A 5,053-nucleotide genomic window follows, 5' to 3' on the forward strand; every position below is an offset into this window, starting at 1 on the left:
TCTTTGAGCAGCTATTAACAGGGACCGATACTTTCCTGAGTCCAAAGAATCAAGTGAGAAATCAGCATAAAAATGTCTGATTAGTTTATTGTGATAATAGCGGTGCATGAACAGAAATAGGAGAGAGAGTTGCTTATGCAAAGAAAGGCAAATGTAATGTTTGATAGGCAATTGGATGTTAAACAATCAAGCCTAAGAAGCAAGTAGGACTGGAGATACAACAAATTACACTCCACGTAGAAAGAAGTTGACCATTTTAAGAATCTTCCAGAATGTATTCTGGGATAAGTATAAATTACCTTAACCTATTCCTGTACATGTATTTATACAATAATCATTAAACTTCATCACTTAGCTTCAATAACTTTTCCTTAAGGTATGGTTTGAAGACCACGGTCTATGTTTTGATACTGTTTTATGTGATTAGCAGTTGTAGCAAACTCAAGTATAATATTGGTGGCAGTTACTATTTTATCTTTTCCCAAAGGTTTTATTTTAATGATATTCTTGCTATGGATCAGAATTAAAGCAAGGGGTAGAATGCATGACCTTCTAAAATTCCTTCCAACCTAAAGATTTATAATTTAAAGGAATTTACATGTCTCTTGGTACGGTGCAATGTAAATTACTGTATCCTTAAACAAAAACAAAAAACTTCCTTTTTTGTACATTTAGGTCCAATTCATGTTTGCTCCATTGCTTCCAACTCCTTGGGGTTGTTCCAAGGTTTTAAGAGGAGGCTTGCTGATGGGTGCACAATGTAATTATACTGTAGCCAAGAACATGCCCTCCCACTGCCTGAAAAGCAGGAAAGGAGGAGCATCAAAGAATATGCGTAAATGAATGCAACTCATCATTATTCATGTACCTAGAAATATAAAGTGCCATATATAGTAATGATATAAAGCTCATGTAAATTGATCAATGTAACAGGGCTAAAAACAAAACCAAAAAACCACATACAGGAGTTCATGTTCTTTCCTCCAACTCTTCCTTCTAAGGAGGGGCCTTTCTTACCCCCACTCCCAGCTTCCTGCCCCCCATGGCTCAATTTTAGGTCTTGATTTTGCCAATTTGATGGCTATGTTAGAGGGAAGAATGGAGACAACCCTAGAGTTAGAATTGCTTTACATTGAAAAGGCAAGAAGGTATCACTGAGGGAAAGAAGGGACCCAGAAGGTGGGAGGACAGGCATCAAAGAGTGGGTGGAGTAGAGAGAGTGCACTTGAGTCCAAGTGGGAGAGGAAGAGAGTGAGAAAGAAGAGACTGAGCTGTCATGAGGAACTGAATTCAGGAGGAGAAAAAAGAGTAAGGCATGTATTGTGAAAGGTTTTTTGTTGTTGTTGTTAGACTACCTCTTGTTTATTCCTCATTAATAAATTTCAGTGAAGACTTCTATAATTTGATTTTGCTTTTTTGTTCTTTAATATAATGAAAAAGGACTTAAGGCAAGACCATAAGACCCAGATACTTTCAGGCTATGCCAGAAACAGATATTATTTAAATAAAAATTCAAATAATCCAAAAGCCAAGTCAGAGACTTTTTTTTTCCATCAGAAGAGAAAATCTAGTGAAATATGATCATTAGGAAGAAAGAGTTGTTCCCTAGGTAGATTCTGGGTTGTGGGTAATCAATGTGTCTGAGATGCCAGATTTAATAACTCTTTAGAGATGAACTGAGATATAGAAAGAAAAGAACAAGGGGAGGAGGTGTGTGTGTATATATGTGTGTTAGAAAGAAAGGATGCTGAGGGAAAGTCAGCCCCAGTTTTGTTATCTCAAGACTTCCTCTCTGGGTAGCCATGTCTAGCCTGAGAGACAAAAGCACTCGTCAAAGCGTTCAAAGTTATTGCCTTGAGTCACTGAACTCCTGAGATGAGACACCATGTAAAAAAATACATAAAAATTGATAGACAAGCATTCAGAGGATGTACACATTATTACGAGTGTATAAGGTTTATCTCAGAATTCCACCAGCCAGGTCAGTACTCTAATCACTCTATTTGTCAAACTTCATTTCCTTGACACTCAATCAAAACAAGGAGAAACACACAAAACTGGACAGTCTGATATGCCCTTCTTGCTAAATATGAACAGTAATTCAAAGTATATACTGCATGTTGTGGTAGCCCCAATATCCTAGAGGGTTGTTATTTCTTAGCTGGTGCCACTTCAGTATTCCATCAGGTCAGCAGCTTTAAGGGAAAGAGGTATGTGAATGAAATAGTGAAACTCGTATGCCTACTGTTGCACTCCTTTGCCTAAAGAGGAATTCCTTGGCTCTAGCCAAGTAATACGGGTTTCCATCCTGGTAAGTTGGACATTCAGTAATCACAACAGCTAGGTCAGCCTTAGTTTAAAAAAAAAAAATGCGTACGCACAACATCTATCCTTAACAGCATGGTGTAAGCTCTGAGGTGGCTGAGGACAGAAGTTAGCCTAACCAATTGGCTGTTCAAGGCTCTGAATCTCTGAAATCTACATTCTCTATAGTCACTCCCACAAGTCCATCTCGATGCTTTTGAGGTCTTTGGATCTTTCTCCTTCCAAATTCCTGGCAAACCAGCTAAGTCACTCATATTACCTCGGGCTACTTCTCCATCTGCACAAAGATGATGACCAAGTGCATTGTTTGAAATTACGTCTACTGGGAGGATTTTTTTCTCACTTCTGTCTTTGAGGGCCATCTCATCCCTGAGTGTGGCTATAGTGTAGACGCAGCCCATTTTTAGTTTACACCAATATATTGAGCCAACCTATCCATGAAAGAAGTCAGCATTTTTCTTCAGTAGTCAACTGGGTGTTGACCATGGATCTCCACATGGCCAGAGATGTAAGCTGAGGGAGAAGTGTCAGTGCAACAGAAAGAGAATGAGTGAGTTAGGTCCCCCTATTCCTATAATTTACTTATGCTCAGGTCCAATCATGCATGTTCCCTTTCCATTGAATGTTCATGATTGACCTTATGACTTGGTGGGTTTGACAATGTCCAGCTCATCATGGGCAGTCCAAACTGCATAGCTACATCAACTGATGTCCCATGATCAGGTCTTCTGTCTCTACTGAGGCCTAGTGGCCTGGTAGGGACAGATTGCCAAATGATAAATAGTTCTTTGCTTCAGAAAACATGGCCTTATTTTGAACCCTAGAAGTTTAATGCTGTGCCTCTTTTATTGGTGTTTGTGAAAGATTGCAGTGCAGTGAATTAACTTTTATATGGTCTTTCTAGCCATGGTCTTGTAACTTCCACAAAATGGTTGACTGGGACTATACAAATAAGGTGTGTGAAACCCTTGCATGGATTGATTGGACAGTGACTATGCAAATAAGGTGCCTATGGCCTACCAAGGTGGTTGGTCAGTTTTGCCATCCTACTAGGCTTAAAAGAGCCAATCCCACAGAGATTGAGGGGGGCCTCACTACCTTCAAGAAGAGTTTGGAGTACTTGCTTAGGTAGCACATATACTAAAATTGGAGTGCTACAGAGAATGTTATCATGGCCCCTGCACAAGGATGACACACAAATTTGTGGGGCATTCCATATTTTCTCATTGAAGACACAAATATAGATACTCCTCAGATGTAACTAAACACTTCCCAACATCTAGTTTTCTGGCTTTGAAGGCTTAGGACCATAGTCTCATGGGGCAACTCAGTCAGTTGACATAACACAGTTCACAAAAACCATGATCTGCATCCTAGTGAAGTAACTACCATCTGAGGCCTTAAAAGCTTGTGAGCAGCCATCTAAGATACAACTATGGGTCTCTACTTTCCATAAGCAAAACAGTAAGAAGGTAACCAAAAACTCAGAGAAGAAACAAGTCTACATAAGCCACAACCTCATCTATCCTGATACATGAAGAACTAGATGGTGCCCCATTACCACCACTGACCATTCTGACTGGGGTCACAATAGTTGGTCCCAGGTAGAATGGGAGAAAAATGTGGAACAGAACTCAAATTCTTATTAAAGAAGAAGTCAGACAAACTGGGACAGTAGAAAGCAGAGACTCCCTGAGACTATCACCCTGAGACACTCTTTGAACCTAGAACTGAGCCTATTCTCCACAATCACCTTTTAGCGAAATAGCAGAGTGACACAAAAATAAAGGCTATTACCCTACTTAAAAACCATCAGTATGAGACAAAAAGGTCAACAATTACTCAAAAGCAAAGACGAGAAGACAACGGTGTAGCAAAACTAGAGTACCGGAAGGTGAACAAACTGCACACAAAGAGAATGTTGACACATTTTGATAAAAGTCACTAATGCTACTGAATAATTTGTGTGAAAATTGTCAAATGGGAACCTAATTTGCTGTGTAAACTTTCACCAAAAGCTCAGTAAAATATTTTTTAAAAAACAAGAAGAAGAAGATTCTGGAGCAGAGTGTGTCCTTAGGACAAAGGACCCAGGGTCCCTGCACTGAGAACGTCCTAGGCCCAGAAGAAAGGATGAGTGCTGAAGAGGGCAAGAGCAATGGAGTGGGCCTGACGGGCTCACTGAGCAAGAGCTAAATGACTTTGGGCAGGAGGCTTGCCATTGGAGCTAAAAGAGTTGTAACATTTGCCTGTGCGGGGTGAGAGATGCCTGAGTGTGCCCTGTGCAGGTACTGCACACCTCCCACCCAGCAGTGGAGGCCAGGGTAGCATGGTGGCAAGAGAACCCTGCAGGCTCCAGAGCAAAGGCTTGGAAGCAGGAGGGTCTTCCAGGTGGCAGCAAGGCCCAGTGAGGTCCAGTTGCAGAGCAGAATCCTTGGGAAGTGTGCAGGTCATCGTAGTAGCCAGAGGCAGCAGTGTTGTGAACACAGTATCTGACCTGAACCATGGCATGCCTGCCTGGTGACATAAAAATGAACATGGATTGTTTGGGAAAGGGGAAGCAGTTCTCCTTTTGGGAATCTGTATTGTTTACTGTTTGCTTTCTATAAGTAATAAGAATGGCTTTCACTTTGCCAACGCTGTGTGAAAGTGTCTCTTGTGTCCATCTTGATCATAGATGAGCATAGCACCTACAGAATAGTTGATGCTGTGGGTGTGTCTCATTCCC

The 5,053-nt window shown here is 40.9% G+C and overlaps 1 non-coding gene across 1 annotated transcript; it reads left to right on the forward strand.

Annotated features, from left to right (window-relative positions):
- Positions 1 to 3,441: 3,441 nt before the first annotated feature.
- On the forward strand, positions 3,442 to 3,548 carry LOC126082315 (U6 spliceosomal RNA). The gene has a single exon (XR_007518552.1). It is a non-coding gene; the product is annotated as a U6 spliceosomal RNA (small nuclear RNA).
- The last annotated feature ends 1,505 nt before the right edge of the window (positions 3,549 to 5,053 follow it).

The sequence above is a fragment of the Elephas maximus genome, chromosome 8, assembly GCF_024166365.1.
Source record: "Elephas maximus indicus isolate mEleMax1 chromosome 8, mEleMax1 primary haplotype, whole genome shotgun sequence".
In the NCBI taxonomy this organism is placed as follows: domain Eukaryota; kingdom Metazoa; phylum Chordata; class Mammalia; order Proboscidea; family Elephantidae; genus Elephas; species Elephas maximus.